Here is a 12,137-nt window from a genome sequence, read left to right as displayed (position 1 = left end):
GTCATAATGCTTGATAAAGCATGATTATGGAAAGGGTTAGAAAAGTGACATCCTACGATGCTAACTCTTTGAACCACCATGCTATAAGAAGTAGTCCAGACAGCTTCTCTGCCACCTAAAAGAGAGAATCCCAGGAGATCACCACTTAAAACAAGAATCACAAACCCTTTATTAGAAATAGAGTTCAGGGCTGGGTGTGGTGGCTCACGCCTGTAATCCCAGCAGTTTGGGAGTCCAAGGCAGGTGGATGACCTGAGGTCAGGAGTTCAAGACCAGCCTGGCCAACATGACAAAGCCCCGTCTCTACTAAAAATACAAAAATTAGCTGGGCATGGTGGTGCATGTCTGTAATCCCAGCTACTCAGGAGGCTGAGGCAGGAGAATCGCTTGAACCCCGGAGGCAGAGGTTGCAGTGAGCTGAGATCTCGCCATTGCACTCCAGCCTGGGTGACAAGAACAGGACTCCATCTCAAAAAAAAAAAAAGGGACAGTTTTGCTTACATGAGATGAACAAACTTTTATCCCGCTGGAGAAAGGGACAACTGATGACACACTCTGGAAGCTTGAACATGTTGATATGAGTTGCATCTCCAGATGGTACCACTCTGGCACATGCCTCCACTTTCTCAGTGGTTCCTCTTCAACTTAATTCATTGAGTATAACCTCCAAGTCGTTCAGAATAGATGAATTCTTAACATGGAACTTTTTCATTTGTTCTTTCCAAGAGAACAGAAATGGCCACGTTTGCAGGATTCAGTCAAAGGATAGATAAAATGGCTAGGGCTAAACAAATGTATTAGCATCTTCCTGAGAAGAAGAATGGGGAGAATAAGTAAGTACATTGGTCTCTCTTGCACATATCTCCCTTGGCAGCTTGAAAGTTTTTGCAAGGGTTGTTATCTCTTACCTGTTTTCTATCATCTGCTAACTTGCAAAATACAGTGCCTCCAGGCCTCACAATGGATGCTTTGTGCTATACTCAATGGTGTCTGCCAATATTCCCTCCTTGGACTAAAGGATTAAAGAGCAAAATAAGTATGCTCTCTGACCCTACTGGAATAAACTCAGAAACATCATGCTATTTAAATTTGTCATTCTCCAATTGTGACACCAATTCTGTTCATGATGATATTTTCTGTTAGTTTGATAGGGTCAGGTTAGGATTATGATAACTGTAATTCACTTTTAGGTATCAAATTTTCATAAATCACATTCTCCCTTGCATATGATGATGTGCCACGTGAGATATTTTAATGCATTAATTGCCTACCAAGAGTATAAAGAATATTCATTCTGAATATTGTTCAATTATGTTCCAAAGGGGTACTTTGTAGCAAAGCCTCAGAACATTATATTCTTAATGTTACTATATATTTGTCTATTGTTTAATTGAATTCCTTATACTTTTTAGTAATGGCTGAGAATTCTGAAGAATAGTCTTTACACTGGTAGAATTTTATGATTCTTTTATTATCTTTTAAATAGGGGAGTTGGGAGAGATGGAACTAATATTTATTCAGTGTTTTACTCTGGGTTAGACACCATATTATGTGCTGAGCGTATCTTCTCTGCATAATTATAATGACTCTGCAAGGTTGCCATGCTGTCATTTTCTTGTTTTTACTAATTACAAAACTATGGTTCAGAGAGATTAATTGGCCCGAGATCCTACAGTTAAAAAAAGTGGTTAAACCATAATTTAACTCCAAGCCTGCCAGGCTCCCAAACCCATTCTCTTTCCTCTCCCCATAGTGTTTTTACAGCAATAGTATCAAAATGTGGGATCCAATAAGATCCACTTGAAGAAGTCAGATTTAGTTATGTTTTCACTCCAGTTAAAATTTATTTCTGAGAAGACTGATTAGGCCTAGAGTTTGTTCTAGTTGAAGTAATAATACTTGTTTTCCTCATCAAGTGTTTGAAGGCAGATCTCAGTTAACCATGGCCTCAGGACCATAGATGAGTTGATTGGCTTCTTTATCTTCATGAAACTGACCTAAGCAATACCTACTCTGGCAAGTCTGTTCTTCTAGAAATTACTTTACAATACATATTTTGCAACACAATGTACAATGCAAATATGCTATGCATATGGACTATGTTATGCTAACTAGATTCAGCATCTATTTAGAGAGTGTTTCTAATTGGTTTCTCTACTTGGGAAAATAAGTCGAGGGTAAGGAGTCTTACTGTGAATTTAAATCAAATTAATTGTAGCCTTTTATATCAGTTATGCCTAATAAAATGTTATTTTCTTGAATTAATTAATTACAGCAGTAAACATGAAATCTCCCTGGTACCTCTCAGTTCCAAAGCCTATATATATATATAAAATAATATATGTAATAATATATAACCTAAAAATTATATATAATATATGTAATATTATATATAAACATATATGTAATATATATAAAGCTAATATATATTAGTAATTATACATATATAGAGAGAGAACTCTGTGTATCTAAAGAGAGATAACTTTTTCTCTATCTTCATTACTGGTTCTATACTTCGAATGAACAAAATCTTAGAAATATTGGTTATCTTGTAAGACGAATTTAAATTCTCTTCCCCAGACCAATATTACAAAGGGATTTCACTATACTTCCTAAATATATTCATTAAGAGTATGGTAAAAATTCTTCATCCAAATCCCAGAATGCATGCTCTCCTAAAATAATTCCAGAAGCAGTAGCTCTTGATAACCACAATCTAGAGCTTCCCAACCTCAGGAATTTTTGTTTTATTGTTATTCTTATACCCATTTTGTATCTCCTGCAGTATTAGAAGCTGTTTGAGATCAGGAGTCATATTTGTAGATTTCCTGGAGCACCTAGAATAATGTCTAGCACATAAAAGGCATTAAAATGCAACGTTACAATAATGCGATCTGCATAATATGCCTAGCAATTAGCATTTTTGAATTTCTAAAAGTATGGCATACATTTATAGTCCCTATTGATGTTTATGATGTGTAAGTTCAATTGAGTTATGTTAAAGAACTATAGATAAAAAAGAAGAGCACAGTATGTTCTCTGATATCGTCTCATTGTAAGCTTGTACAGGGAATTTTAGACCATAATTTCTCATTTTTTAACCCATGCCCGTGTATCATTAAATATATATTTCAAACCATATATAGAGAGAAGTATCAGATTTTATTATCTATTTTTGCACCTCTCTCTCTTCCTCTGTCCAGTAATCTACAGCTGTCAGGTAGTAGTAATAAGCATATTAAACTGCATGACAGTTTATAGTTATAAAATTAAGATATTAATATTTATTACAATAAGTGTTTATAAATAATTGTAAAATAATATGCACGAATTTAATTATAAATGTCTATGAAAAAAGTTTCTGATGTGTCTTTTCATAGACTTTACTATTCTTATCTTTTTCTTTTACTTCCTTGGCTTAAGCTCATACCTAATTGGTTTGTCCTGCCACACCTCTGTCTCTACCACTCCTTCCTTCCTCTTTCTCACTCACTTCTCTTGCTCCTCTCTTTCTCTCTCTCTTCTTTTTCTTTGATAATTATTACAAGCAAAATGTCCACCTTACAGAATCCATTTATTCAATGTATAACTCTTTCAGTTCATCTCCTTTTTTTCATCTCCATTGTCAGTGTATTTATTTACAGCTTTCTACTTAGTAGCTATGTGTAAGTGTAGCCACTCTCCCATTGCCCCCACAGTGTGTGTGTATGCTTTTTTTTTTTTCTTCTTTTTTCTTTTTCTTGGAAGGACCTGAACTTACATAATCATTTTTCTTTAGTTTTTTAAACAAACCAAAGCAACCTGTACCATTTATAATTTCACTTATCTAAATGACCTGCTACTAATAATTTGGGTGGCATGAAACTGGCATTTCAATATATAATGAATTAGATTCATTTCCAAAAACTAATATTTGTCAATAGTACTCTAGATGGTAACCTAATGAATACCCTATACATAGAATAGGGTACCTATTCTATGTATGTATACCCTATACATAGAATAGTCATAAAATAGGGGGAAGGAATGTAACCTTTTGTAGATTATGTACATTTAATCTCATTTAATCCACACCCTAGCCTTATAAAAAGGAGTTAGTAATAGACAGAATGTGGAATTGATCTCAAATATGTCTGACCCCAAACCTGTACTCTTTGAATTAGATCACATAGCAAAGATGAATATTATTGTTATTTGGCCCAATTTGATACTCATTATTCTTAATATTTTTCCAGAACATACCAAAGCCAAGTTTAACAAATGAATAACTACCTCTCAGCTGTATAGGAAAATAAGGTATTTGAAATCTGTCAGTTGAGTTCTGTAATAATTTGAAATTTAAATTTTGTATACTTTTTTTTAAATTTTAGATTCAGGGGATACATGTGCATGTTTATTACATGGGTATATTGTGTAAAGGTGGAGATTGGGTTTCTAGTGTACCCATCACTCATGGAGTGAACATTACCCAATAGGTAATTTTTCAACCCTGAGCCTCCTCTTGTACTCCCCCCGTTGTAGTCCCAAGTGTCTATTATTTCCATTTTTGTGTCCATGTGTACACACTGTTTAGCTCCCACTGATAAGTGAGAACATGTGATAGCTGATTTTCTGTTTCCAAGTTAGTTCACTTAGGATAATGGGCTGTAGCTCCATCCATGTTGCTGCAAAGGACATGATTTAATTCTTTTTTATGGCTTCACAGTATTCCATTATATATATATATATAATATTATATATTATATATTATATATCATGGAATGAGTGTATATATATACACACACACATATATACACTCTATATGTACACACTATACAATATGTAAACAGTAAATGTTATTGTGTATATATACAGAAATGTTACATATGTGTGTGTGTGTATATATATATGTATATATGAAATATTTCCTTTATCAAATCAACCACTCATGGACACTTAGGTTGGTTCTATGACTTTGCTACTGTGAAGAGTGGAATGATAAGCATACACATGCAGGTGTCTTGTTTATAGTTTCATATGCTTTATTTTTTACTCTAGTAAATGAAAAATATAGCCCCATCAAACCAGAAAATTGAATCTTGCTTGAGGACAATAATTAAAATTCTTCTTAAATCATCAAAGTCCAGGGCTTTCTTCAAATGTAAACTTTTCTTTTTTAAAAAAGTGTGTCCTTGCTATTTTTACATACCATCCCTTATCCCCATAATTACACATCACCCTTAAAATATGGCAAGAATCTCAGAAAAAAACATGGACATTCTTAGTAGCCTCTGTAAAATAATTTATTTTTAGTGTAATAATTAACAGCAATATATCTATAGTATTAAAATTTACAAATTGTTGTTAGAACTGAACAATTCATAGGTAACCAATAAGGGAGGAAAGGAATTAGAAAGCAACCAAGAAAAACAGCTATAAGAACATGGAGATATTCTTCATATGCAATAATGTGGCAAATTTATTCAAAAAAGCATGATAAATATAAAGGATGAGTATATTATAATATACATGTGCACATATTAAATGTTTGAAATCACAAATTATGATTTATTTTCTCGACTAAACTGTTACCATAGAGTCATAAGAAGGAAGAGAATCTTGATGATTTTTCCCATTAGAGTATACCATGTTAGATCTGGCAGATGACTTTTCACTTTTTATAGTGCTCCAAAAATTGGTACACTTCCCTTTGCCTTTTGGAGACATCACTGACTTTGATATTCAGGGTGGTAAAATCATGATATAAAAATTATTGCCCATTGAAACTCAATTATCCTATTTACTTGATTTTTAGTCCCTTTCTTCATTTTACTTATTTAGATATTAATCTCTACTAAACAACCATTACTCTATTTAAAAAATTTAAGTCTAAAGCTTGAATAATCACAGCTCTATTAATATTGGATATTAGGACCTCCCCTCAATTTTTACTCCTATGTGATATCAGAAATATTAGTATCTTCTTCAAGGGAAATGGGAAAATTATGTGAGTTTTATAAGGGGTTTATATTTCTTTCTTAAATTAGTATTCAGAGTGCCCCATAATTCTGTTCTCATATAAGCATTTCTCCTGTACAATTTAAAATGTGTTTTTTAAGATTAATTTTTTTAATGAGTCTTCTTAGAACATCTTGCTTTGGAGTTTGGGAGTTAAATCCTTTCATTAAATGTTTAAAAAGAATATATATTCTGATGTCTTGGGATAGAACGTTCTATAAATGGCAATTAGGTCAAGATGGATGAAAGTATTGTTCATGTCTTCTATATCCCTACTGATTTAAGGCTACAGTTTTTAAAGACTGATAGGGAGGGACTTCATGCCAGAATCCTGAAGGATAAAGTAAGGTAAAAAAGTGTGTAGAAAGACAGTATAGATCAGTGCTCCTCAAACTTTAATGTGCATATGACTCACCTGGGGAATTTATTAAAATTCATATTCTGCACTTTATATCAGAGATAAAAAAGAATCCTGTTTGGGCATAGAAGTTGTTTTCACCTGCCTCTGAGATACTTGCTTCTATACTAACACAATGGCAGGCATTGTTGGTTGTCCACCCCATCCCCATTCTTCTCTTTTTCCTAACAGCAACCCTTTTTTTATTTGGAGTGGCAAAATGTCACCATAAAAGGAAAAAAAATCCCTCACCTTCCTAGCCTCCCTTGTAGTTAGGGTGACCATATGACAAAGATCTAGCCAATGGCATTCAAGCAGTATATTTTGCCAGTATAGTCTGCTGGTTATAGTTGGGAAAGCATTTATTTTTCCCATGTGATAATCTCACTTTCCTATTTCGTCTTCCTTTATTCTAATTAGATGGAAAATATGAGTCACGAGACGCCACAGGCAAATTATTAGAACAAAAGGATGGCAAACAGAAAATAGTGGCCTGGGTACTGCGTCACTTCTTTGAGTAGGTGCCCCAGTCTGAACTGCCTTCCTTTTCACTTTTCTGTTCTTTTCTCTCGAGATAAATGAACTCCTGCCTGTTAAAGCCACTGGCAGTCAGAGTTTCCAGTGCTTATAGCCAAATACCGTTCTAACTGATGTACTCACCAATAATAATCGTTAACTTCCTTTCATATGACACTTCATGGTTTCTTCATCAGCATTATGTGTGAGACAAGCAAAAACAAAAACAAAAAAACTGCCAATGTATCTATTTCAAGACATCCCCAGAATTCTGTTATTAAATAGCATTGATGAGGCAGTCAGCCAGAATGTTTAAGCTGTCCTAAATTACTGCCTCCTCTGTGTTTAGGGAGTCTGCTCTTGGTCTTACAAGTCCAAAAGCAGAATATTACAAATTCACATAGAAGTGATCAGGATCTAGAGACTTGATTTATGTCATGCAGATTCACAGGGCATTTGTTTATAAAATTTGTGCTAGAAGATTACTTGTGAACTAGGGCCAAACCCTTAATTATGACTAGGGAAACCCAGAAGATAAAGTTGCATTAAAAGCCTGCTTGATGGAAACAGAAACATACAAAAGATGGCCTTACAGGGAAAAAGTTAAAGTGTTAACACAAATGTATACACGAAATGACCAATAATTTTATTTTATATTTCAAATAACTAGAATTGTACAGAGTTTAATTTTATAGCTTTAGGACAAGGATAAACTCATTTTTATTTTTGCAGTAAAGGGTATAAATATTGAAAATTATGTAGGTTTAAAACTTTACTATGATATAGACACAGTCTCAAATTAATGAATTTTACTGAGCTTTTTATATCAAACACTGATATTTAATGCAAAATAATAAATATTAAGATTCTTGGTTGTACATTATAAAATGCATCACAGAGCGATTTATTGATGCAAAGGAACCATTTTGGCTCATGTAAGTGAAAAGTCTAGGAGTCACATCTTTAGGCATCGCTGGATCCAGGTGCTGAAATGATGTCATCAGGCCCAAAATGTCTCTTTATTGCTTGATTCTGCTTTCCTGAGTCGGTATCACCTAGGAGACTCTCTCTACATGCTCCATGGCAGCTCCAGGCTCACACATACTTAGTATTAAGATTTTCTCCTCCTCTTTAATATAAAGGAAATTCAGCTAGATGATCTTTACCTTTAGTTCAAAATTCAGTGATATATAAATAACTCGAAATAACTGCTAACAGTTAATTAAACATCTGATTCAGTAAAGATAGTGGTTATTTACAATTGAGTATTGCATATTAAAAAGTTCATTAAAGGTTTATTCTTATAGTTATTTCAAATTTGCCCTTTGCATTTTTAGTAACTGTGAGTGATACAAGCAAAACTACAACCTAGCACAAGTTGAAGTATCACAAATTTCAAGTCAATTGCTACCAAATTACAGAGATTTTAATATAGATACTAATATTAGTGTATATGTGAAAAGTGTTTGCTAATGAGAAATTTAGCCCATTAATTGTCAATCAACAGTCAAGATTTAGAAACCTTTTTTTACAAGAAACAAGTAGAAACTGGGATGGGAGAATAACATTAGCCATCGCAAACCTCAGTTCGTTCCATTAAAATGTTTATTGCCTTGGGAATAGATGCTGTCACAGGAGAAAAAAGTGTAAATTCAAACACTTAAGGAACAAACTCTTATAAAGTACAATGTGCTTTATCAATTAATTAAATTTGAATTCCACGGAATAAAATATAAGTCAACAAATATGACAGTTTATGTTTGTTTATTATGGAATCATTAATAATTTGATAATTAAATGGTACTAAATGGTTAGCCATGTTCTCCGCATTTAAATAAATAGTATAAACATAAATGAAAATATTAAAGTAATTTCCACTTGATAGAGACCACTTATTTTTAGTTTAGGTAGAGTTCCAACCTAATGGTAATAAGATTCCAGATCCTAAAGATGTCATGTGAATATTGCTCTGAAAAACCAAAATTAAAGCTTTCTTATAGACGCTATGTAGGGCTGAGAGGTTTTTCACTTGTACCAGTGAGAGCTGCATTAATAGTCTTCAAATTCAGCAAGTTCTGCCTCTAGAGAGCACTAGAGCAGCTACTTATGATTTGTTTCATTACTCTGAAACTATTACTCCCTCCAATGGCTCTACAAAACCAATATAATGTGCACTCAGATACCTAATCCCTCATGGCTACTGCACAATGCTTAGGTTGTTTATATTTGCAAGTCAGAAAAACATGTTGCTTGAAAGGCATTAAGATGCATGGGGTCACTTAAAGCTATTGATTATATTTTCATTATCTGTTGGCACTTAGGGAAGGCATTTCCAGATAATTGTCTTCGGTATGGCTAGTCATTAGTTCTCTAATCTGTAATTTAGACACTGCTGTCAAACTAAAACATCCAGTCCTTTGTTAAGCTCTGTTTTTTATCACTTGCCCTAAGCTATGAGCAAAATGCCTACATTGACAATAACACATTTATTAAATTGCTGTATCAACGTATTCACCACTCAGTCCAGCCTAGTGTTGCTGTTAAACTTTCTCTAGATGTCTCTCCTATGGGCTCTCATGTCACCCAATACATATCTTCACCATGTCAGTATTTACTTGCTGGGGAGGTGGCCTTACCCTACACTTGAATTTCTCAAAGCTTGTCTTAAAGACTAGTATCTTGTAAGTCTTTGGTTACATCTAAGTTCCCAGCACTTAGCAGTGTCTGGCATTTGGTAACTCTCATTGTTTGTTGAACAGATAGTTGCAAAGTTAGTTGTTTTCGTTCCATGGCACCAACCTTAAAAGTTAGAATCACCATTCCAAAATTTCCTTTCCATAAATTTATGTACATTTTTTGAAACTCTGTACTTCCAGCCTTTATCATATCTGAAAATCTGACATGAAAATGTGTCAGCTCAGTTTAATTACTGCAATAGCTTCCTAACTTGAAACAATTTGCCTCCAGTTTCTCCTTCAGGTTACCAATTCTGTTCAATGCATCCAAATTCATGTTCCCTTAAACGTCTTACATTTTTAATCCCCTAAAAACAACTTGCTGCTCTAAGAATAAAGTATTAACTTTGCACTAGTATTGAAGGCCATCTCTTCCCTTCTCACTAATTTTCAATGAAAAATGTATTTAGATAGTGAGTTGGGGGTCCCCAAGATCATACTGAGGTTCATTGATACACTTGGCATCATAGGACTCAGAAAAGCTGCTATGCTCCCAGTTGCAGTTTATTATAGTGAAAGGATATAGATTAAAATCAGTAAATGGAAAAGGTGTGCAGGGTGAAAATCAGGAGAAACCAGGCACAAACTTCAAGATGTCCTCTCCCAGTGGAGCTGCACAGACAGCACCTAGTTCAGCAATGGTGTTTACCAACACATGCAAAGTATTGCTAATGAGCTCTCTTGAGCCTTGGTGTTCAGGGTTTTTATCAGGGTTCAGTCACATAAATAGTCAGTTCCCTCATAACTGACCTTGGCTCCTGAATCTCGTTTCCCAGAGCTTAAACTGTAACAGCAAGGCCTATGGTCTCAGGCATACAAAAGCACTCTTAACGGGTAAGATATCCCAAGGACTCAAGAGGTTTTCTTCCAGGAACTGGTGAAGGACAGGTCCTTTCTTTGCAATAAAAAAGATTTGAGCCTTTACTGTACAGAGAGGTCAGTCTACTCCTTATTACTCAACCACATCTTACTCCTTCCTGCCTTCCTATCTGCCAATTTGAAGTTTTCCTAACCATCTATGGAAATCCTTACTATCCTTAGGGTCCAGCACAAGTCATCCATTTCCGTGAAGATTCTCCTCCAACCTCTCCCATATTGCTATGCATAGAGGAAAATGCATCTTTGCCATGCATGGGAAGCTTTTATATATTGCCTTCAAACACCACTTTACCGGGCATGTCATCTCTGTTATTGTTGTCATGCAGTAAATACTCAGGAAATGAAGGATTACTAATGAGTTGTTAAGGTTTATTCTTCTTTCTTTAATGTAGAATTTCACTTGACCTAAAATTATCCTTCCAATCTTCATAGAATATTTGGTTTTAATATACAAAATTAAATATGCAAGCTCTTATCCATTCTTCATTTCAGATCTCTGGCATATTCTCATTTCTCATTTATCTTTTCACACCAAAGACATCTAACCTTTTTATAACTTAATCACTTTGACTTTGGTTCCTCCTTTCTGTACTTTCTCTGCCTCGTATTACTTTTAAAAATTGATCAAATTTTTAATTTTAAAAAATGTGATTAAAAACATCACATTACCTTTGCACAAGGGAAACATACTTTCATTTACAATAAATTTCTAGTCCTGTCCAGAATTTTCTTAGTTTTTTCATGAAAATTATCAGGGAATGCTATCAATTACTTCTTAGTACTTCTCCTAGGCCACAATAAATAATTTGGAGTCCATCATTCAATATCAGGATAATTGTTAACTATCATTAATATTGACAAATCAGTATGTTCTAGGGAGTGCTAACTGCTTATCTTAATCTTGATAGTACAAGGAGGCAGGTACTCATTTTCATAGCAACTAAGACATGGGAAGATTAATATGCTAAACTCTGCAAACTAAGTCTGACTCCAGAGTCTGTGCCTTTCACTGCCATGCTACACTGGACTAGCCCAAGACCCTAATAATTTCCTTTTAAAAATCATACCTCCTATGAGTGTGAATTGAAGTGTCTCTGTAATTAGCAGAATCACAATTAAAATAAAGCTTATCCAAGTCGGAGAGCTACTTTTTAAAATAAAAATTTAAATTTTAAAATAAAAAATTTAACTTTCAACTATCATTGTGATCACTTTCAGGGAATTTATTTTAAAATGTGAAATAAGCCATAGTGCAGCATTTTCTGGCAACTTGTATCAGTTACTGAGTTTTCTAGAGTATGATTTATTACAATCATTTTGTTGATATGAGATGAAACATAAGATAGCTTGTGCATATTTTCATATATCAAACAGAAACACATTAGTTTCCTGCCTGTTCCCCACCCCAACACACACTAGTTTTTAACACAAGACACAATGTATTGTGTCTCTGGAGATGTCTCCCACCCACCCTGACTCCTGGATTCTTTTTAACACATTTCAAATGTAATAACAATTTGGTACCATACTAATTATATGGCATTTGTAAAGCCAGTATATGTGGAAAAAAAAAAAAAAACCTACATAAAAGCAAAATATATGCAGTGTAATTG

Source organism: Pongo abelii, chromosome 6 (genome assembly GCF_028885655.2).
Source record: "Pongo abelii isolate AG06213 chromosome 6, NHGRI_mPonAbe1-v2.0_pri, whole genome shotgun sequence".
NCBI lineage: Eukaryota > Metazoa > Chordata > Mammalia > Primates > Hominidae > Pongo > Pongo abelii.
Note: the sequence above shows the minus strand (reverse complement) of the source record.